Source organism: Cryptomeria japonica, chromosome 7 (genome assembly GCF_030272615.1).
Source record: "Cryptomeria japonica chromosome 7, Sugi_1.0, whole genome shotgun sequence".
NCBI lineage: Eukaryota > Viridiplantae > Streptophyta > Pinopsida > Cupressales > Cupressaceae > Cryptomeria > Cryptomeria japonica.
This window is the reverse complement of record NC_081411.1, coordinates 568,725,137-568,750,139: the sequence shown is the minus strand read 5'-3', so window position 1 is coordinate 568,750,139 and position 25,003 is coordinate 568,725,137. Positions and strand designations below refer to the sequence as shown.

General features: G+C 39.9%; 1 protein-coding gene across 2 annotated transcripts in view; it reads left to right on the top strand.

The window, feature by feature from the left end:
• LOC131036323 (uncharacterized) overlaps nt 1-25,003 on the top strand; it is a 253,892-nt gene that overhangs the window by 162,232 nt on the left and 66,657 nt on the right. The window lies entirely within an intron of this gene.

Sequence of the window (25,003 nt, the reverse complement as noted above, 5' to 3'; positions counted from 1 at the left end):
TGATAATTACAGTTTGTTTTATAGAATGAGTAAGAATTTGCTTTTTTTAATGTAGTGAGATGAAATGAGCATGGTGTATTATGGATAAAGCCCTGTGTGATTTGTTGTGGACCCTTGTCTTTATATGTTAAATACCTTTTTTTTCTTTTTTATCTGGATGTACTGTTGATGCGTGTTTTATGCACATGCAAGCATCAGAATAAAATACCAAAGTACTTTACCCTCTCTTGAACAAAATCACCTTAGATGCTAATGGTAAGATCAACTAAAATGATTCAAAGGTTTCTACAGTCAGGTCTTGACGAGTGGGTAACTCAATGGTCGATGTGAATTGCTGTTTTCACTTGGGGATTTACGCGATTGTTCATATCAACTTTGCTTATCATGAATGTGGAATAGGTGTGCTGATAACTTAGGATTTAACAATGAAGCTCCTGATACTATTCTAACAAGAATTTAAAAAAAGGGGCAAAAGGAATAGGGTCAAGGAACTCTATTCTAAAGCCTAAAATGCAAGAAGCGATGAACAAATTTAGTGGAATCAAACTAGACAAGGTCTCACTATCAAGTCGAACAGCTAGACGCAAGCTCAGTGCAATCATCTAAGGTGTATGTTATAGATCTTCAAGTTACTACCATCAAACATTGATACCATTGAAGTTAATGCATAACAATGGATGTATAATAATTGAAGTTAAGCTTATATAAACTCCAGTTGACCACGCACGACACACTTACAATCAACAAGAAGCTAGTGGTATGGATTCATGGATTCCACACAAATACATTCAACAAATTCTTTCATTTAATCTAACCACACTTGAAAGCAAATTCTAATCTAACTTGAGGAATTGAGAATCTTGAATGCAAGACAACACCTAAACAAAAATCACCATCAATTTGAACAATGATTTGTATTCAAATCTGTAGCATCTACCAACAATTCTAAAAAATCTCTCCCTTACAAATGAGAGGCAATGAGGTTTATATAGAGTCTCAAACAAAACGGATGGCCAAGATTCAATCAAAGTCAAGGGCCAAGATCATGCCAACAAAGCCCTAGAGTTGCCCTAATTAGGGTTTACATAAAAAATGGAGCCACCAACATATGGCCCAATAGAAAGACACCTAGAAGATTCTGTCCTGCATCTCTTTCTCTCACAGCATGTTCCAAGAATCTAGCTAATACAAAATCTAATTCCTCTGTGGAAATGCTAGGTAAGGCATCCTATTGCAAATCAATCACATTCAACACATCCGAGCAAGCATCCAAGGTGTTCTCCCAATCTGGCATGAGCTTATGTGAATTGAGGACATGAATCAACAAAGAAACTAAGTCATCCATCATTCTCTTCTTCAAAGAGTCCAACTGATTGAAGTACATGAACTTCATCTTGTCTCTCAATTCTGCTAAGTGGAAACCAATGGCTTTGCTAACATCCACTACCAATAAGTCCTCAATTGAGGCGAGGATCTTCGACCGGATCTCATGAATTGATCCTTCCATGTCTGCACAATTCTTTTGTGCGTGCTCATAAGTAGATTTCTTCATGGTTAATGAAAAATACCAACCAAGGAAATCGTATCTGTCTCCATCATGCACAATATTCTCCCTGATCAATGCGGACATAGGAATTCTATTCAATACTATTAGGCGTGGAATAGTCTTCTCCTAAATAGGTCAGAATTCCTCACAAACTCCCTCTAGATACTGTATCTTGAATATGATGGTTGTTGGCCTATCAAAAGCTTGGACAAAGTAAGGAAATCATGTGCCTGTTTCTTCGTATCTTCAATCCATTTCTCCAATTCCGAGTGTATCTCTCGCTACCTCATAATTTGCATGTAGTCCACAATCAACTGCAATATGGGAAATAAGGGTGGGATTCTCACGCCTTATCCTTGCTATGTACTCTCCAAGTCTGATATTTTCTTCCTTATTTTTCTCTTTCTTCTCCATTTCCTTGTCTACTCTCGCACTGATCACTCGAATTGTGTCACTAAGTTCTTGGAATTCCTGCTCTTTTGTAATACGGCCAAGGGCAATTGAAGTAATTTGAAAATCCATGGGAGCAGCAACATCTTTTGTCACATCTCCAATAGGAACAACCACCTGTGCAATTTGCATTGTTGTCTTATCTCTAGTTATACGTGATAAAATCTCAGCCTTCTTTGGTTATTTTTCCTTGTTGCTCCTGGGTAAGTAGTCATCAATGTTATCAATTGGCTATGCCTCTACCATCTTCTTACTTTTCTCCATACTCCTCATCAGCCAATTAGGAATAGCGGCCATCTCCATACCATCATTAAGACACATCTCTCGATCAAGTTCCCTCAATGCCGAGATAACATCATCATCATCATCATCAAGATTATCCTTAGTCAAATCATATACGTTCTTCCCCAAACTAACCTCCAAAAGGACAACAGGAGATCCCGATTGATCATCATTTTCATTAGGTGGAGCAGATATAGCTGTGGCATACAAGTCTTGAACACTCTCGGGTAATATCACCATGTTGGAACATTGTTCAAACTCCTTGTTCTGTTCCGACACTTCAATCTCCTTGATTGATGAGACATTGAGGGGAGGTGAAGGAATGATAGGCGAAGGAATGATAAACTTTTGCTTCTTCTTAAGCTCCTCAATCTTCTTCCCTCTAGCCTTGACTTCTCTTGGTGTGTTCTTCCTTCGCTTGGGTGCTTGACTCTCCTCATCCGCATGAATCCTTACATCGCTGATAGTCCTTTGATCATCTTTGGAAGAGGATTCCTCCCGTTTCATCTTTTCATATGTGAAGATAACACCCATATCAACTAACTTGTTCATTTGATTGTCTACCCATCCTTGGGAGAAACTCAAGACTTCTCTCATCAATACACTCAAATATGTCACTTCTTGTTCTGACCAATTAGGCAATAGAATCGCCTTCTTCATTTCATTCTCATATTGTGGATGCGTATGATCCTTGTCATCCAATATCTGATTAGGAATGCGGAAAAATTCACACTTCCTCATGAAATCCACGAACATTCTGGACCACATTCTTCTTTTCACTGCTCGTTCGTCCATCAGGTTGGCCCAATAATCTTTTACGTCCACCTTGTGTACGAACTTCTCCCCTGATCCTTCCAACTTTCTTATGCGGATCAAACTTTTCTCTCTTCTTGTATGTCGCAAGGCAATAGAATGCAAGTTCCTCAATCACTATGTTAGCTGCAACGGCGAAGTGACAAACCTCTAATGTCTTCCCTTCTGAAATAGGAAATGTCATCCTAGTTCTGTGTTTGTCCTTTTGGATGGAATCATATTCTAGAAGCTGTCTCACCACCTCAAGTAATAACATTCTGTCTGTAGGATACCTAGGAAGCCTATAAGGTTCGGATTGAAATCCATGAATCCATAGGTATATGAAAGTGGGAAACTTTATGTACCATGATCCATACTGTTCAATCAACTCTGTTGCCTCCTTGGACAACCCCTTGTGGATTCCGCCCTGCAACATCCTTGTAATGTGCATAGTGAATGCATCATTCACTCTCTTATAATCTTCAATTCTATACATGTTCAACTGTGGATAGCATTCATAACTCTGGTACTGCCCTTGTGCATTCCCGACTTCACCTCTGCATATTAATCCTTTGTAAGTGAAAAATTGCACAAGTATATACACAAGGTAGGAAGTCATGGCAAATGATTTAGATTTCTCCACATTCCTTAGCTGAAAATCCAGATTGTTGTTGACGGGAATAATGAGTTACGGCGGTCAGTTAGTTGGCTGACGGGTAGGTAGTTGGAGTCGCGACGGTTGTGTCGCACCCCTTCGGGTATTATATATTGTGTACCTTTTCTTCGAAAGGATATTGTTGACCGGAGGTGTGTCCGTACGATAAGAAGGGTGTCGACCGCACGGGAAGGTGGCCGCACGATTGGAGGTGCCAGTGCTGTTGTTGACCGTACAGGGAGGTTGTATGGCCGGGGTGCCATCGGGGACATTACAGTGCCTAAAAAAAAAAACAAAAAAAAAACGACGACGACCAGATTTAAAATGATTCGCTGGAGTTTGAAGCCAGGACACTGGAAATTCAGAGTGGAAAAGAAGGGTTTTTGGCATCTTAAAATATCACAGAAATGATGGCGCGCCATGGACTTTCGTGGGGTTCTGAATGTTGTAAATTGGTGTTGGCGGCGGGGGCACTGCCCCTCGACCCCGCCCTGTACTGTGCGCACCTGGGGTGCTGCCCCAGGACCCCGCGAGGGGCGCTGCCCCTCGACCCCGCTGGGGGCGTTGCCCCCAGACCCCCAGTTTATTTTGAGCTACAGAAGACCACGGGAAGTGTTGTGGTTGTCCGTATTGTGAGAAAGAAGCCTGCAGCTAAGCCTTGGCAGGGAAGACATAAGCCATAGAGGGAGACGGATTTGGAGGTTGGGAACAAACAGAGTTTGAGGGAAGGCATTGCAGGTCCGCGCAGTTGTATGACACCAGGGAGTTATTCAGTTCAGTTTTTAGGCTTTGGGGAGTGTGATGGAGGATTTGAGGTGTCTCCTAGCATTTGTGCCAGCGGATTGTGGCCACCTCCAGGCAGGATAGGTACGCTTTGAGGAACTCGGAGTATGTCTCGGCTGGACGTGAGGTTGCCTTGGTGGATGTATAGAGGGCTCGGGAGGAGTTGACCACCAGGTTGGAGGCAATAGTCACGTGAGACTTAGTTCAGCGTACCCAGGAGTTGGATGCCAGGAGAGCAGCACGGGTGGCTATCGAGAACAAATTGGCTAGGGAGACAGTATCATTTGAGTAGCAGTTGGTGGAACCTGAGACTGAAAAACGTGTTTTGCAGACAAGTTTGGGTTAGGCACAGGAGGACTGTGATGGCAAAGGAAGCAATATTGGTGAATTCCTCACTTGAGCATCGGATGGTAGCAGAAAAGGGTTTTCAGGCGAGGACGCAGCAAGTGTATAAGATCCGGGCCGACTGGCGTCAGTAGTTCCTGCCGTTTATCTCTATTTTGTATTAAGTCGTCGGAGTCGACTTCTTTTCTTGGGGGGGATGATGTTGACGGGAATAATCATTATGTTATGTTGTTATATTATGTTTATGTTGTCGTCGGTAATAATGAGTTACGGCGGTCAGTTAGTTGGCCGACGGGTAGGTAGTTGGAGTCGCGACGGTTGTGTTGCACCCCTTCGGGTATTATATATTGTGTACCTTCTCTTCGAAAGGATCATGTTAGTGGTGCTAGATGTAATGTTATGAGCACTTATTGTACATGGACTGTGGAATTAATACAGAGGCTGGTTATTTAATATATTTCCATTATGTTCTGTGCATTTACTTTCTGCATTTAACCGTTTACCCGAGAGGGCAAACAATTGTCGCTTATGATTTTTGATCAATTGATCAATGTTCCCTTCAGACAATCCTGGATAAAATAGTACATCCATCCATGATATAATGCACCTTGTGACATTCCTATCACTTGATTCAATAGGAATACCAAGTCACTATATTCCTCTTTCAAATCTGTGCACATGAGTGTCTTGGGAGCCTTGGAATGATGAGCCCTAGGTTTGATCATCCATTCCTTGTTTACTATGGTTTTTGCACGCATCCATCTTCAATTTATACTTCGCTTCATACTCATCTTTTGTCTTGTTTTTCATGTTTGCCCCACGTGGAATTCCGAACACCTCAGCAATCGCATCCTCAGCAAGGAAAGCAATGGTGACCCCTTTGGGAGTCTTGATCATTCGGGAGCGGGGATCATAACATTTTGCCCACTCCAGGACTAGCTTGCTGCACTTTATGGACTGTGGAAATTCAGCGACCTGGTAGATACCACTCCTCATGATGTTTGCATAAGTAGGAGAAGGAATCTGATTTCCAATCCCGAACATCTGCTGCCGCATCTAGTCCATGTTCAGGAAATGCATGTTCGTGTCTGTAATCTCCTTCCATCTGGATGATATCTTGGATTTGGGATAGAATCCACTCTCAACTATCTTTTGTTGTTCCTTCCGAATGCTAATTCCGGACTTCGACATTGCATTTGCACGAAGTTGGAAGTCAATAACGTTAATGATATTTTTTTTCAGAATTGAATAAGTTCTGATTTCTGATGATTTAGACAATTTTTAGGGATGGAAATCAGAGATTATATCTAAATTCCTAACGAATTCTGAAAATAGAACATAAATGTGATAAGAATAGGGTCAAAACCCTCATTAAACTCTCAAAAATTATCATTTTCAGACTTAACTAAGTCTAGCATACTCAGAAAATTCCTTGAAAATATAGGTCATAGGAGTATACCAAATCCGGAAATGAACTATGAAGGGTGTGAAAGTTCTGATTTTCACTCAAAAAATGTCTGAAGACACCCTTCTGAGCTCTCAAATGGCTTCCAGTAACTCTGAAGACAACCTGCAACACTTAAAATCAGTCACTAAAATCATGCTGCAGCCACTTAAAATGCAAATATTTGATGAAAACAATTTTCCCAAGGCGAAAAAAGACAAATTTGGGCATGAATGGAGGGCTGGAAATGAAATTTCAGTTTGAAGACAAGTCTGAAAATTGAAGTTTCAGACTTACCAGTACCTTGAATTATGATGATAAACCCAGAAAATGACCCAAAAATGCCCTCCAAGTGAAATTGCCAAAGTTGGGAAGTGGCTGGAAATGGAAAATTTTCTGAGGACAACCTGCAATAATGGTGATTTAGACCTGCAACAGCAATAGAAACCTCTGAAAATGCACTAAAATGTCCTCAAAATCACCTCCAATCAAAATCACCTTAGGTGGAAGTTGCTGGGAAATGAAAACTAAGTCTGAAAATGGAACTTCTAGCCAACAATGAAGGTAAAATAAGTTCCAGCAATGGTGAAAAATCAGGTCTGAAGACAATCACAGCGAATCCTCAAGCAATGGCACCACCCAACATGGAGGAAAATCAGCAAAAAATGGAGGAATTTGACTTGCCAACGAAAATCACCCAAGTCTGAAAAATGCTCTCCATACTCACTCCAATGGGCCTCTAAAAATATCACCTAGGTCTGAATATGCAGAAAATAATCAACAAAGCACACTTTCAGCTTCAATGGTGTCAAGTTGACACTTGAGAAAAGTCGCCCAGCTGGAGAAATTCTCCCAAACCAGCAACTTAGCAATCACACTCAGCAAATATATTATTATTATATTGCTGGTCTCCTCTCTTTAAACATGTTTTCACACTAAGTTTTCACCACACAAGCAATATGGGATAAAACTTTGCTCTTTATACTTGCCTGGGGAAATTCGATTTGCTTCTAGAAGGTGTAAATCATTTAATATTTATTGCAAATCATTTGTTAATTTTTTTTGATTTTTAAATAATCGTTAGTCACAAAAATAATTAAATTTGGGGCTGACTTATTAAAAAATTTCAAAATTTAAATCATTTTGCCCTCCTGGGGGAAAATTGCCCCATATTGGGATAAAAATCCCAATGAAAAACTAATTAAAATAACTAAAATTCCATTTGGGGGAAAATCGCCCCTTATTGGAATGAGAATTCCAACTTGAATTTCATCATTTAGCTCAAAAATCACTTTGGGGGAAAATCGCCCCCAATTTGGATAGTCATCCGGATCAAATTTTGTCAAAACAATCACTTGGGGAAATTCGCCCCTCATCAGGAATGATTATCCGCATTGAAATCCTTAAAATTTGATTATTATTGGGCTTGGTGGAAAATCGATCATCATCAGGATCACGAGTTGTATCCACATTAAAGTCATCCGCAGTCCTGGTGGAAAAACGTGGGTCATCAAGAGGATTTCCCAACACTTAGTCAAATTTTTGCCTCCTGGTGGAAAATTGCCTTACATCATGAATCTGAATGGGGGAAAAAAAGGTCCACTAGAAATCCATTGGAAATTCTTCTCCCATCAGGATTTTGAGTGGGGGAAAATCATGGGTCATTGGAAACGTGGGGGAAAAGTACATCCCATCAGGAATTTTGACATGTTGACCCTTAGAACACGGATTTTCATCAGGAGTTTGATCATTTAACCACCCAAAATCATTTGGATACTTAGAATTTTCAATAAAACGCATCGAGACTTGCGCGAATTCACCAAAATTTGAGCGAAACAAAAGGAAACCTATCTGGATAAATTGCAAAATCAACTTGAATAACCTCACAAGAGCGAGAAAACAACTCCTAAAGGTCCTAAAACACCTAGGCACTTCAATATCATCGACGAGCACATTCAAAAACATGTTTATGCTCAAAAGGTCTTACACTTAGACAAAATTAGGATCATTTAAACTTTGAACTTTTACGCACTTGATCTTATAACTTCAAAAACCCTAAATGACAATTAGGCATGATCAAAATTCCGAGACTCGGGCATGGGAACTCAAAATTGCCCACTATGTTGCCAAAACCCTAAACTAACCAACGTGGAAAGCGAGAAAGAGGGGGGCCCCCGTTTGCAATGGGGCGATGTGTGAAAAGGTCACAAGATGTACACAAGCCGTTTCACATTTATATACTTTTAAATGGATAAATCAGTCTATTCATCTTTAAATTTCATATTTTCCATCCCTTGTGGTAGCAAAGGTATTGAGCTCACAATTTAAGCATCAATTTAAAATCTCTCCCTAAATTTTCACCAAAATTCAATGCTTTCTTTCCATGAACATTTTATTAAAACTGTTTGCAATTTGCATTAATGAGATATTTCTGTTTGAGATGTACGTGAGATATGTGGGATTGCTGCACTGATGTATTTTTACTCCAAATAAATAATCGAAACCAAATTCAACAATTTATGAATAAATAGGAATCTGTTTATGACTGTAACAGGTGGAAATGGGTGAAACTTCGTAGCATTATCTAGCTGCTTTGACAACAGAAACAAGGTTCGAATTCGAATTCGAATTCGACAACCATGAAATTCGGATAAAATTCAACAAGGGAAAAATTCGAAAAAAAAAATTTGGATAAAATTCGCCTTATATAATTTTGTGTATTTTTAAACAAACAAAAGGAGCTTTTTGGTTAATGATCTCCACAACCATCAACCACCTTTTCAGCTACCTTCAATTGTTTTCAATTAATCGTACTAGAAGACAAAATTGCATGGGGCTCGAGGCACAAAAAGGTGAATTTGGTAGCTAGGAAATAACTAACTTATGACCCCCTTTTGAATTGCATTAAGTCGGGCCTACAAGTAGTCATCTACAATAAAGCAATTGCATTTACAATAAATTTATTTTCTGTTATCTCTAGTTGTTCCTTTTCTGTCTCTAAATGCCTATAGCATTCTGTGTGTTTTGTGATCCTTCCTTCAATCCCATGCACTGGCTTTCAACTTGTTGGCATGCCGATGGTGGTAGGGGTCCTTGTTCATCCAACCCTTCTTACTTTGTCCTTGGGTCTGCTCACTAACACCTTCAGGGTGCTGGCATGGCATTCTTCTTATGGCTTTATCTTAGGAACCCTCTGGTGGGTACTGTCGTAGAGTCCTGTTTGTCCCAAGCATCCCCACATGAGCTCCTTTGAGTCCTCCATCCTGCATGAGCACACAGGTCAAAGGTCAATCATTATTTCACTATTCACTCATATTTTCGAAGGATTTGAACATTACTTTACAATTGCATCTACAAGGGTCTTTGGGCTTTGAGTAAGTGATCGAAGGATCAAACTTGGCATGGGGAAGTTCCATGGTGATGAAGACTACTGATTTTGAGCTTCAATCCACACTAATTTTGGAATGCCATTTCATTTGTTAGGGAAAGGTTGTTGGCATGTTTGTCATTGATGTCACCCCTGCATGTACAGTTTGCATTGATGACCCTGCAACCACAGTTTGATGAAAATCAGAAATTTACACAAAAAATCCGTTCATGCTGTTATTAGGGAGATTAGTACTAAATCTTTACCATTCTACCATTCTCTGTGTTTGCTGTGCTCAGATTTGCGCTGTCTTTTTCTCATATTGGTTAAGAGATTGAATGAATACATATATTGGTTGAGGGTCTGAAAGAATGGATACGTGGAGTTTTGTGGATGATAATGTTTATGTGAAGTGGTGGCAGTTTCATTTAATATACTGGAGTTGATGGTTTTGGCTTTGTAACCACATGGTAGTTGTAACTAAGTTACAACTAATCTTTGCATCAATGTTTAGTTGTCCCACGTATCTTTGTTTTAAAACAAATACAATAAACTTCATTATAATATATGCTCTTAGGAGTAAAAGAAGACAAAGTTGGTTTTGATGTTGTTGTAACTACTGTAGGTAGTTCTTTCAACCACATGTAACTTATTCTTAACCATCGTTTCTGGACATTGTTTTAAAGTGCTTTTGGGCAGACTGTTTGGAAGTGATTCTTTGGCTATCTTTGTGTATTATGTTGGAGAAAAATACAATACGTTTTCTCTGAAAACATTTGAAAGTGTCAGCGACATGATACAATGAAGGATTATCGTTTGGAAGGCCTGAAATGGAGTGAATATGATGCAAGTGAGAGTGGTACAGTTCTTCATGTTCTGCAGATCTTATTGATAAGACAGTAACACAATAAGATTTCAAATTGTTTCTTTTGTCTTGACTCAGATTTATGATGAGATATTTATTATGACAATGACAGTATATTAAACTGCAGATTGACATTTTATCTAAGTGATTTGAGACAGGGCTACTGAAGGTGGATGATAATTTCCAGATCTTAATCTCTTTCTGATTTTGAGTTGCAGAGATTCAGAGTTTTTGAGTATCATTTTCAGAATATAACTTAGCAAATATACAGAGACCTTCAATATCTTTTACAGAATATTATCTTGGCGATACTTGGAGATATTTGATACACAAATTAGTTACTGGTTTTTAGTATGTTTATATTTTCAGAATATACACACTTAATTGCAAGTTATAACTATTTGTGGTGTGTGAATCAGAACCATATTTTTGAAAAATAATATCATTCAGATTGTAACACATTGTAAACTTTGTGTATCTTTAAAGTTGTAATATCATGGATTGCAGATTCAAAATCAGAGATAATAAGTTTTATTTGTAATATCCTTTTGGTTGGTGCCATAAGGATTCTGAGTTTCTGCTCAGATTGTGGAGTTAGGGTGTTGAAAGAGTTGGTGCTCTTAAGTTAGGGGTTTGGTGACTCCTTAGGGTTGGTGCTGTTAAAGATTGTATTTGATTTTAATTGTGAGGCTGGATTAGGACAGTAGATCCTAGCAGCGTTACTCACTGTGGTTTTTCCCATCTTGGGTTTCCACGCCAAATCTTGTACAGTTGTTCCTTGTGTGATTGCTTTGCATTGTTATTTCAGTTTCAGTTTAAAAGCAATTTTACAAAAGGATTTAATTGATCAAAAAGTTTTAAGTTTCATTTAGTATTGATTCACCCCCCACTCTCAGTAGTAAACCTGTGTTCTACAAAGGTCTTTGATGCCCTCAATCTCACCTTTTGTGACTGCAAAATCCAACTTTGAGCAGCAAACTTGGGAATAAACCTTGACATTCCCCTCTCCACCCCTCCGCCTTCCCCACCACTCTCAGTAGTAAATCTGTGTTCTACAAAGGTCCTTGATGCCCTCAATCTCACCTTTGGTGACTGAAAAATCCAACTTTGAGCAGCAAACTTGGTAATAAACCTTGACATTTGAGTGAGTATTAGGAACAGCACTGAATTCTAGCACAAACCAAGAAAATTGGGCCTTGGAAGGGTCACTGAAACAATGTTTGACCCCTACTGAAGTTTGGACAGTCATGCATGAAACTCGGCCTTTTCAAGGGGTTTGAATGCCAAAACATTAGAAAATACCGAACTTTGCTTATGAACTGGTTAACCTCGGCCAAAACTTCGGTGTTTTCAGGTATTTTGGAATGCCAAAGGTTTGGAAAACTACTCCAAACTTTTCTCAAGAAAAGCATGAACTTCGGCAAGGCTTATAGAATGAGGTTATTTCTCAAGCAAACATTGAGGTTTGGTCTGCAACACAGCTTCACACTTTGTTTCTGTTTGATTCCTCTTAAACACAGAGATCTTATGTTGCAATCCTTTGCTTATGTTCTTGAGGGGTCTTTGATGCCCTTGTTTGAAGTTTGGTGGCACAAAATGGCTAAAGCACATCTCTTTTACACTGCAAACTCAATGGAAATACCCTTCTCTAATATGACATGACCTAGCAACTTTCCTTCTGTCACTCCAAATATGCATTTTTAAGGATTGAGGGAAACACTATATCTTCTACATCTTTGGAAAACCTTTCTTAAATCATCCACATGATCTTCCCTTTTCCTGGAGAAGACTGTGATATCATCCATGTATATGATGATGCATTTCCCTATCAGGTCCTTGAAAGTGATATCCATAGCTCTCTGAAATGTGGCGCCGACATTGATGAGTCCAAAAGGCATTCTCTTATATGCAAACGTTTCCCACTCGGTAGTGAAAGTAGCCTTCAAGCGATCTTCCGGTTCTACCAAGACTTGATTATAACTTGAATATCCATCCAGAAATGACATCATTTGTGATCTGTTGACAATTTGCAACACTTCATCTAGTGATGGCAGTGGATAATTATCCTTTTTTGAAGCTCGGTTGTGTTGGTGTCTGTTTTATCATCTACCAAACATTAGGATAGGATACCCGAAGGTATTCTATCCTCTCCTGAAAAATCACTACTGATTCCAAGGTCTATATGTGCGAACAAGCGACTTTAGTGGAATAGCTTCTTGGGTAGTGTATGCTGAAATTTTCAAGGGGGACTTACGTTTGACAAGTATTCTTGAACTGCTGGACTTAGATGGATATAACAATTTAGGCTCTTCTTTCTTTTTTTTTGGGATTTTTTGGGATTTAGACTTTCAAAAGAAAGGGAAAAAGAGATAGGGTTTAGGAAGGCTAATCTAATCCTACGAATTCTGGAGACGGTATCAACTGGGTGCTCTCGAGAAACCAAACCTTGCTTCGCCACACTAGGGACAACTACACAAGGCCGGTGCAATCTTCAATGGGTTGTGCTTATGATCGAGATGTTGGGATACACAGGGGATGGGCTCAGACTAACTTTGCACGGTGAGATGGAAATCATCCATACACCAAAAGTATGAGCGGAGATACACCATCAATTGACACTTATGAAATCCTTCATTCGAATTAACAACAATAAAAGCAAATCTAAATTAATTTTAACTAAGTGTTGAGGCAATTGAAACCATGCAAATCATTCAAATAATAGAGATTACAAAGCAGCGCACATGTAATATATTATCTGGAAATGACCTTAAGCAACAATACATCAAAAACCTCACACTTTTCAAATAAGAGGAGGTAGCCTTATATAGTTTTTCGAAAATCAATGAATGGCCGAGATCGAATAGTGATCAAGGGCCAAGATTGAAAGCTACAAACCCTAATTAGGGTTTCCCAAAACTAACTACCCTCGACCAATTACATTTGGGACACTTGTCCTTCTTGCTAAATATGAACCATCAATGAAAATAGAAGGTTGTTGCATTACGAAGTGTGCCCTTCTAGAAGCTTCTGGATAAGTCAGGTTCATCGAACCTGGACATGCTGACTTGGAGCGATCTGATTGGTTGGAAAATGACGAGGCGCCACCTCAACGTGTTGGATTTCTTTCTTGAATTCTCCAATTTGTGTCAAGAAATCGTCTAAGTATGGAAATTTGATTCCTTCTTGTCGCCATTTGATTCTGCTTAGGAGCTTGTATTTTTTAATTCCTTCAGGAGATGAAATTCTTCAAGAAGTTGGAAGTTTATCTAACTTTTCCATATTTTCACCAAGTCTGAGAACTTTTCTTTCTTGATGCCTTGAGATTCTTTCAAGTGCCTCGAATTTGGAGAAGAAATCTCTTCGGGAAGTATTTCTCATACTTAGCCAAATTTTGTCCCTCTCTATGCTTGGACGAACCTTGGTCGTGGTCCCGTTTTCAATTCTGAAATTGGCTCGAAACTCCATTTGTGTTTTCTGTGATGATCTTGCCTTCAGTTGCCAATTTATGTTGCGTGGGAGGAGGGTTAAAAAGCTCTGGGTAACCCCTTGCAAATATGAAATGATGGGATCAAGCTGTTCAGGCATTCGCTGTGATCATGTCCTCCTTCTCGATACCCTGACATGCCTTCAACATTTCCCATACTTAGCCAAATTTTGGCTATCTTCACGCCCGGATGAACCTTGCCTGTGAACTCCAACTGCGGTCTCTACGATGATCCCGCTTCTATTTCATCTTGCGACCTGTAAAACCAAAGGAAAATAAGTTAGAAATCTATCTCGGATTAAAGAAAATCGAGGCTGCGAACGGCTAAGTGTTTGGAAAATTTCACTTCATTTTCATACTTAGCCATAAAAACTGAAATTTCATCCTCAAAACCCTTCAGTCTTCAAGGGTGGTTGTGATCGTAAATCAACACCAAGTGTTATAACTCTGAAAATTTCTTATACTTAGCAAAAAAAAAAGAAAAAAAAAATGATTTTCATTCTCTAGAAATTCGAATAAGTTTACTAAAAATCATTTCTTGAACTCTGAAAAATACTTAAAAAATTCATAAATCTGCGTCATGAATTCCATTTCACCTTCGAATGGATGGAAGTAAGGCTGGATTTTCTCAAGAACACTCTGGAAATTCAAGAACGATTCAATAACTCTTCCTTATGCTGGTTGTCTTTCTCAAAAAAAATCTATGAAACTTTTGTCAAAAAAGTTTATCCAACTTCCAACACTGTTCAAAACTTTCTCCAGATGATCTTCAAACCGAAAATACTTTACTAAGCTCTTGTTAGTAACTCGAACTTCTTGGTGTAGAAATGAAGTTTACCACTAAGTATTTTTAAATAAAGTTAAATCCTCAATCAGAAACCCTTAAAATCTTCCAACTCATATTTCCAATTTTAACTTCATCCTTTAGGAAAGTGTTGTCATGTTTCCAAATTCGAAGAAAATATATTCCAAAAGTTTCCAATTTGGCTATAAGTTTAAAATATTTATTAATCTTCCAATATTCTCCTTTTGAAAACTTTCAATTTTGGATTTAAGTTCGAAATCTTGAAGGATTTTCATGACATCATTTTGTATTTTCGTTGATTCTGTTTGACTTTTATGTGTAGGTGGACTTTTTGGAAGTTTATCTTCATCTTCTTCAAGTTTTGGCGGACTTTGCTTACCTCTCCAAGGTATGGCGGAGTTTAGAGAGCCTTCCCCTATCATACTTAGCATCTACTTCCTTGGGCGGAGTTTTGAAGGGTCCCTTCAACATGGAGGGTGGACTTTGAGCAAAGCTCAATAAAGGCGAATTTTTAGCTAAGGCATAGGGCGGACTTTGGAACACACCCCCTAGGCGGACTTCTAAGACATCTCCAACATGGGCGGACTTCTAGACCTTTGCATCATTTTGCTAGGGTAGGGCGGAGTTTTGATGGGTCTCCAACATAGGGCGGACTTTGGACTTCACCCCTTGGGCACCCCACACACATGGCGGACTTTAGAGTGTTGGCCATCATGGCCTCTTCCAAAACATGGCGGACTTTGAAGGGTTGGCCACCAACATGGAAGGATAGGGCGGAGTTTCAAGGCCATTCACTCAGTAGCACCTTGGGCGGAGTTTTGGATGACCAGTACCATGGGCGGAGTTTTGGTGAGTCCCCTTAGGCATGGCGGACTTTAGAGTGTTGGCCATCATGGCCTCTTCCAAAACATGGCGGACTTTGAAGGGTTGGCCACCAACATGGAAGGATAGGGCGGAGTTTCAAGGCCATTCACTCAACAACACCTTGGGCGGAGTTTTGGATGACCAGCACCATGGGCGGAGTTTTGGTGAGTCCCCTTAGGCATGGCGGACTTTGGTGGCACCTCCTACATGGCTCTCTAACCTTTGGCGGACTTTAGACTTGGCTCCATCAAGGCGAAATTTTGGCTAAGGCATGGGGCGGACTTTAGACATTGCTCCTTCATGGCCTCCATCAAGGTGTAGATTTGACTAAGGCATGGGGCGAACTTTGAAGTTAGCTCCCACATGACCTCTCTTCTTGGTCGGACTTTGGTGAGTGTTCCTTCATGGCCTCCATCAAAGTATAAATTTAACTAAGGCATGGGGCGGACTTTGAAGGTCCCTCCTCATGACTCTCCTAAGGCATGGCAGACTTTGAAGTTAGCTCCCACATGACCTCTCTTCTTGGGCGGACTTTGGACAAGGCTTCTCCATCACTTGGCATGCTTGGGCGGACTTTAAAGAGTGTTCCCACCTTGGGCGGACTTTGAGGCGTTCTCCACATGCTTGGGCGGACTTTGAAGAGTGTTCCCACATGCTTGGGCGGACTTTGAGGCGCTCTCCACCTTGGGCGGACTTTGGAGACACCTCCTCATGGCTCTCTAACCTATGGCGGAGTTTTAGACTTGGCTTCTCTTCACTTGGCATGCTTGGGCGGACTTTAGGCTACTCTCCCACCTTGAGCGGACTTTGGAGACACCTCCTAGGGCGGACTTTAGGTATCCCTCCTCTTGGGCGGACTTCAAGCATCTCTCCCATCTTGGCGGAGTTTTGGTCTACCTCCCAACATGGCGGACTTTTAGACATCTCCAACATGGGCGGACTTCTAGACCTTTGCTCTTCAAGGCGGACTTTTGGAGGCTCTCAAGAGGGCGGACTATATATGAAATATAACATTTAAGTATAAGTGGTATTCTTATACTTTTTTTAAGTTATATTTCATATATATTGTCAGGATGTTTGAGAGTGGTTTCAGGCCTCTAGGACTAATAATGCAAAATCTAGTTTTTGGAGGATTCTCCAATTTTCCAGACTTTGTCAAATTTCAGGATCAGGATGACATTTCAGACTTAGCCAAATTTCAAGACATTTGAGGATCAGGATGATTTTTCGAGCTGATTATCCTTTGAAGGTGCCATGAACCCCTAAAATATAGGAACTTAGCTTTTTAGGTCAAAGCTTGGAATTTTCGAGTTCCGGTTGAAGTTGGTTAGTGGTACGAGTGTAAACCCTAGGTTTGCATCCCGAAAAAGCAAAAAGCCTAAAATCTAGGGATTTAGCTCTTTTAGGTCAAAACTTGGAATTTTCGAGTTCCGGTCGAAGCTGGTCAATGGTACAAGTGTAAACCCTAGGATTGCATCCCAAAAAAGCAAAAAGCCTAAAATCTAGGGATTTAGCTTTTTTAGGTCAAAACTTGGAATTTCCGAGTTCCGGTCAAAGCTGGTCAGTGGTACAAGTGTAAACCCTAGGTTTGCATCCCGAAAAAGCAAAAAGCCTAAAATCTAGGGATTTAGCTTTTTTAGGTCAAAACTTGGAATTTTCGAGTTCCGATCGAAGCTAGTTAGTGGTACAAGTGTAAACCCTAGGTTTGCATCCCGAAAAAGCAAAAAGCAGACATCCCTAAAAAATAGGAAAAACTTTCTAAAAATAGCCATACCGAGGATCGGGCTGAAAATGCCAAAAATGAAACTTCCTAAAAAATAGGAAAAAGCAAAAAAACAAACTTTCTAAAAATAGAAAGTTGTCCAAATTCGTCCAAATCAATTGCAATCTTCGTCCTTTGGCCTCTCTAAGCACTCTGGTGGTGTTCACACTTCGGAATCACATAACTTGCAAAAAACTAACTTTCAATCGTCAGGGCTTGAAATGCTCTGAACTGGACAAGGCTTGGTGAAATTGCAGCAAAAGGTCACAGGACACTAACAAAACCCTAGAAAGCAGGAAAAGAGAGGGTCCCCATTTGCAATGGGGTAATGTATGAAAAAGGTCACAATAGGTTGAAATTCTTGAAGTCGACACATAGTTTGATCTGTCCATTCTTTTTCTTGACAGGGACCAAGTTGGTGACCCACGTCGAATGTCTTACTGGAAAGATGATTTTGGCTGAGAGCAACTTTTTGACCTCTTGATATATTAGTGGTTCCAATAAGGGGTTGATTGACCTTTGTCTTTGTCTGAAAGGTTTGCTTCCTGGTTTCAAAGGGATTGTATGAGTGATGATTGCAGTGTCATAAGTTTTGAGATCTTCATAGCTCCAAGCAATGACATCTGGGACATCTCTCACATTTTTCAAGATACCATCTCTTTCTTGCAAAGTGCAGGTCTTTCCGATGAATACATTTTTAATTTGTTTGTCATCACCAACATTGATGGTGTCACACACATTTCCTTCCATGCTATGGCTTTTCACCTCTCTCAATTTGTCGGGATCAAAGATTCTTTCTAATTCCACCATTCCCTTTGGGATAGTGTTTGTTTTTAAATTCAAGACTCCTTCTGCATCCAGTTTTGCTCCTACCACTTCTTCTTCATCAGTGATTTGGACTAGGAAGACATCTGTGTTGGTCAAGAAATCCAATATATGCTTGTCATCTTCAAAGACTTGAAAGTTGGTGATGTTGTCCGGGACTGAAGGTACTGGGGTCAACTCTACTGTGAACTTCTTCAGTCCTTCCATAGCCAATGGAACCAAAGAGCTGGCAGCCCGAGAAAGAGAATTAGCCACTTGATTCTGATGTTTGTATATGGACTTAATATTGAAGGCATCAAAAATTTCAATGAGATCCCAAACTCGATTTTGGTACCTAGTCAGCCTTTTGTCATGGCACACATACTGCCTCCTAATTTGTCTTATTACTATTTCTGAATCTCCATATACCTACAGTACTTTAGCCTTCTTTCTGATGGTTAGCAATAACCCATGGATCAAGGATTCATATTCGGCCACATTGTTAGTGCATGGGAATTGTAGCCTATGGGCGGCGAGGTAGGTTTTTCCTGCCGGACTAATCAGTTCTAAGCCGGCTCCCGATCCTTGTTTGGACTTAGATCCATCAAACCTTAGTGTCCAAATCAGATTCTCCTGGTCTTCTGACTCTTGGATATCTTGGTTTTCCTCTGACATGGTGGATAGAGTTCCATCTTCTGAGGAATTTTCAACTTCTGGGTCTTCAATTTCTTCTATAATCAATGTCTGTGGGACCCTCTTGTATACTTGTTCTAATGCAGTCTTGCACATAGCACAAGATAATTCTGAATGGACGGCATTATGTATCCCGCACCAGTTGTGGAGGAGCAGATCTCAAATAGATGCTAAGTTGCCAAGTTGCATACTCTGTTGTACATTCTTGTGGACAAATTTTCTAAAATTTTCAAACATTCCATCGTCATCTTGGTCAGACCCTTGATCACTTTCCACGATAATTTCTGTAGATTCCATCACCTCCTGTTGATTGCCTCTCTCTTGCAGATCCTGTATCATCAAGACCTCTTCTACTTTAGGTTTGTATGTCCCCAAATCATTTTCTAAGAATAGGACCTCATTATCTTCTCCATACTCGGTTATCATGAGTCTCAATCTTGGAGTACTGTCAATTTTGATTTGGTTTGGAACTCCTCTCCAGGGTAGCCACATATGTGCAAAGTCCGTTGATACATACCCATTCAACTTTCGCGACCAATCTCTACTCAGAGGCATACCATATGTGTCAGGTATATCCACGACTGATATGTCTATGAAATTTTGGACCCTTGGGTCTGCTGCTAACTACATGCGGATATTGTTCAATTCTCCCTTGATTGGAACTTCTGTCTTGTCTAATTGAGTGACTTTCCTTCTGGTGGGTGCTGGAGTTATACCTAGTTTTTGACAGACGGTCAGGGGCATCACATTACTAGAAGCTCCCGAATCATATAGACAGTTGTGCAATAATTTTCCAAAGATTCTGACTGATAGCAGGAATGGAGTTGGCTCATCTTTTCCTTGACAGAGAATTGAGGAGTCTTCATCATGTTCTTGATTCTTTATTTCATCAACCTTTGGATTGCCATTCTTTTCTGAAGTTTCTTCCTTTGAATTTTCCGCTTTCCTTGAAGACTTGCCTTTCTTTATTGCATCCTTCTTAGTAGCAACCCATTTTTCGGGAAGGACCTGGCTTGAAGTGAGGTTTTCTTTGATGGTGGATTGGATTTTCTTAACATCGCCTCTTTTAAGTAACACTTTTCCTTCCAATATATCCTCCTTTTTGGCTGGAAAGGCTACGGTCTGGACCATACATTCGTCTTCCTTTGATTGCTGCTTGTTATCAACTTCATCTTGAATTGAGTATTGTTAGCCACTTCTTTGGAAGTATTTTGACTATTTGGCCTTATTGCGCTTGAATCATTCAGGCTATTGATCACGGTGTCTTTAATTTCTGACACTTTTAGTAAACTCATAGAGCGGCAAGCTGATCTTAACCTTTTTGAGTTCTTCCAACACAAACATAGCAAGTCTTTTTATTTCATCTCTTGGAGGAGGAGGAGCATTTTTTTGTCTATACTCTTGTGTATCTTGCGGGTAATCTGGAGTATTACTGGCCTTGGGATTTGGGGGAGTAGAGAAATTGTTTGGAGGAATGGATGTTGTCAGAGGTTCTTGGTTTCTCTGATTTCTTTGGTATACCATTGGACCTACGCCTCCTGAAGACTAGTGGAATACTTCTTTTATCCCTTCAACCAAGACACTATTATTCAAGGGCGGAAATAATATTCAGAGTCTTCAATAGGTTCATTTGCTGAAGCGGGTGGAAACTGGGAACCAGGAGGTACCATTGGTCCATTAGCTGATTCTGGCGGAAATCTTCCATTTTGAGCCTGGTCGTTCTCTCCTTTCGGTGAATGTTTGTAGCTTTCCACAACCATGGCTTGGTCATACCGAGTGGTCGGAACCATTTCATATCCTGTTGTAGGAGGGTTTTCGGGTGCATCATTGCTACGCATCTCCTGCTGAAATATGTCAGCTGCAATCTTGAATTTGGGACACTGTAATTCAAAATGTTGATTTGTACTGTGGAGTCTACATCAGCTGGATAAGGCTGCCTTTGCTAAAAACACTTTACTGGTAGGATGATTTTCTTGATTTTGTGAACTTGATGGGTTATCTAGTGGCGTCACCACATTTCCGTTATTAGGGGCCGTATTCCATGTTCTCCTTTGGAAACCTTGATTGTTGTTTCCTTGAAAGTTCTGATTGTTCATTTGTTGTCCTTGATTAATTCTTTGCATGCTTTGTAGTTGGTTATTTTGATTCCTCAAGTGGGTCACTTCAGTTGATAACTTCTCGACTTGTTCAATCAATTTTTTCATTTCATCCTTTTCTTCTTGTGTTCTTGAAGAGTTTGTTGCATTTTGCAGGTACACAGGTTGTGCTGGCGGGGCTTGTGAAAGTGCAACTCCAGGATGAAGTACCAACTGGTTTGAAGGCTGTACACCAGGATATGTTGCTTGCGGAATTGGATTCATGATTGGGTTTTGATGTGCCAATGCCATACTTACTGCTTGAATTTGGTTCGGTGCTGCAGTAGATCTCATATGAAGTAGCGGCCCAGTAATATTTCGCCCCATGTGCTTGCTGACCTAAATAGCTTTTGCATATGTCGTGTTCAAATCATTTGGGATAGGATAGGTTCTCACAAACATGGTGGTGAGATGATCTAAGGCTCCATAATAAATCTCCCTTGGGTCAGCAATGAGATATGGATGTCGCAAGATCGTGTAAGCTCTATGGAACCTATTATTGAAAGAAGTGATAGGCTCATGTTTTCTCCTTCGGATCTCAACAAATTGTCTATACAACTCGGTCGACGTGGTTGGAATACCAAACTTTGCAATAAATGTATCCTTCATTGCAAACCATGTTTTGATTGACGTTGTTGGTAGGTGAATGAACCAAAAGTATGCTTCTTCTCCTAACGAATAGGGAAAAAGCCTACAAGCTACATCTCCGTAATCAACTTGCCTGTTGCGAAGAAGGTCTTCGAACATTTTGAAGATCTTCTGCGGTACGATTGAAATCATTGGTGTTGAATTTAGGACAAAAATTCTCAAGATTCTTAGGCATATCATGATATACTGTAAATTCTAATGGTGATTGATTATTGACCATCCATGTAGCGCCGTTGAGTGCATAAGCAGCAGGAGGAGGAGGAGCATTGTGAGCCATCGTTCTTCCCTAAGGTTGGAAACTTGGTTGAGAACTTGATGACTCGACATGGCTTACTGATTGAGAAATTGCTTGGATACTTGCCTGAATTGCTGCTTGTACTTGTTCTTGAAGAGATGGAGCTTGTAGTAACTCATAAATATCTTCTAATCTCGATTCAGGTTCCCTTGAAGTATCTACTCTTTTAGCCCACTTTGATCTTGTAGTGAATTGAAGTTCAGTTAGATTCTTTGTGCCTGGTGTAGATCTCAATATCCTTTGGTGTTTTTCAGGCGAGAAAGAACCAATACAATCCAGCGTGAAGATCTTGTTTCTGAGGATTACTGCAAGTTTCTTTGGCTACGAAGTTCCCTGGCGGCATCTCTTTCATGTTCTTTAGCTCTGTCTGCTTCTTGTCCCAAAATAATTCTAAATCTAGTATACTCAGCTTCACTTCTCCTCAGGTTCCACGCTAGGTCATACAGTCTTGAAATAATGTCTTCTTGAATGTTGCCTATCTCCAAATTGGGTTGTACTACCTCGTTCAATCCTCTATGTGGCCACACCATAGTGATACATGTTCATCTGAAGTTTTGCCGAAAAATCTTTTTTTTTTTTGGTGGGATTTTCTAGATAGTACTGTTCCTCTTGATGATTAGATTTTTGTATAGAAAAGTAGGTGGCCCTCCTTCTAGCGTGAATTCTGATGATGTGTCTTTTGTACACGACCAAACACAGAATAAAATACCCAGAGGTATCTTATCCTCTCTTGAATAAAGTTCCCGAATGCTGAAGATATCGTAGGAGGATCAATCGGAGGAACTTCAAGGTTCTGTTATGTAGGATCTCTACTCGTGGATAAGCACCAGTGGTCGTTGTGTTTGTTGTTTTATAAGGGGCCTTACGTACTTTCAAGGAAAGCTTGTTCGTGCATCTAGTTTTCAATGAGGAAACTGGATTCTCCTAATACTAACTGATATTTCAAAAAAGCGCAAAAGATAATGGTTTAAAGAATGTGAGATTAAACTAATCCGAAGAATGACTCAATGAGGACTGGTCTTGATACAACTCTACCAATGTCAGTATTGCCAAAAGATTACAACTCCACTGGAATTGATGCGATCTTCAAAGGGGATTCAATGGTTTTCAAATCATCAATGGGATAGATACTATCACTAAGATACATATCAATATCTCCAATAATGATTGAACTCTTAACAATCTTAATATTTCCAGTTGACCACACAGGGCATACTTACAATCAATAAGGAGCTAGTGGTTTGGATTACGAGTTCTACCAAAGATCAAGTACAACATTCGTCCTTCAATCTTAAAACTTAAATGCTATCTCTACTAAGAGTGATTCAAGAAGATAAACAACCATGAAAATAGCCACAAGGATTGCAATAAAACACCATAACTTCAACATTTCATTGATCTCATAGCCAAATAAAACAACAATTGTTCAACTTTCTCTCTTCACTACTTTTTTCTCTGTTGCTGACAATTTTAATCTTATTTCTCTTTTCTTTGACTCTAACTCTCTAACTCCTTAAAATGAAATGAGTGAGGGCTTATATAGCACTCTCAAATACAATGAACGACCTAGATCAGAAGAAGATCAATGGCTGAGATTTTGACACCTAAACCCTAATTAGGGTTTGTTACAGAATAGACCCCATTTAGATAAACATTATCAATCCATAGCCAATAGAAATTGGCACAAATAACGAGGAAATATAGCCCAATGGGAATAAAGTTGCCACCTCATCTCATAACAACTTTTCATCTAGAATTTTGTTCTCTTTTCTATGTTCTTTTCTAGTATATTCAATGAATCTGGACGTAATCCCCTCAATCTCAGCAATGAGAATCTCATGAAGATTCTTCATCCGTTCTTCCAAGTGGAGGACTTGATCAAAAGCTATGAGAAGGGTCGTTTCCCATCCAGGTTCTTGCTCTTCTGTTTTCTCGATCAGGAACATAGTAGCATACATCTGACCTTGCTGCTCCTCTGTGACCATGTTCTCCTCCTTGCAAAAAATGATCTGGATCTTGTCTTCCAACTCTTGGACATCCACATTTGTCTCGATCTCAATCCTTCGGTCAAGGATCGTACACAATACATCAAACACGTTGTCTTGAATAAGGTAGATAGTGCCTTCAACTCGGTTGCATCTGGTATTGATGTCTTTGAAAAGAACTTCCTTCATCTGGAGTAATTTTGCCCATTGCAGAAGGCTATGGGTTCCTCCATCCATTATCTTCTCTTTTGCTAAAATCTATCTTGGTGTCCTTCTTATCACTTGCAAGACCGGGATGACAACGTCTTTAGTGTGAGTGAATGCATTCATGGTTATCAATAGGTTATGAATGGTCTCAAGGACCTGGATAGCCCGTTGGACTGTCTTCATCATTCTTGTTACAAATTCAATGGCTACCTTGTAAGATTCATCAATCGAAGAACTCATAAGTTGGGCTAAGTTCTTCATCCTTTCGGCCTCATTTACTAATTCGGGAGGAAGTGCATGCAAAGGTGATACTGCTGGATCTTGTTGTCTCAATGGCTGACTAAGATGACTAAAGTAATTTCGCCAAGCACTAACCTCCCTTTCTAGCTTCTTATTCTTTTCCATTTCTTCTTTGAGTTTGTCATTAAGCGTTCTCACTGAATCAGTTGCTTCTTCCATGGCTTGCTCAGAGGTAAGCGAACCAAGATCAAATGTCTCTAGATCATATTCCTCTCCTAGAATCTCATCCTCATACTTGTCCACCACTAGTGTGGCCACCTGTATCTTCCTAGATCCCGTATCATCTCTAACTACCTTTGACATCTTTGTAGCCTTCTTCTTTTTGATCTCTTCACGGGAACTTCCTATGAGACTTTCCAAGTCGAATACTTGTTCTTCCTCTTCACCCACCACTACCCTTGTCATTTTTTTCTTTAGCCAATCTGGAATGGAAGACTTTCTTTCCCTTACCTGTATTTCTTTAGGTAGAGGTCTATCTTCTCTGAAAGGAGA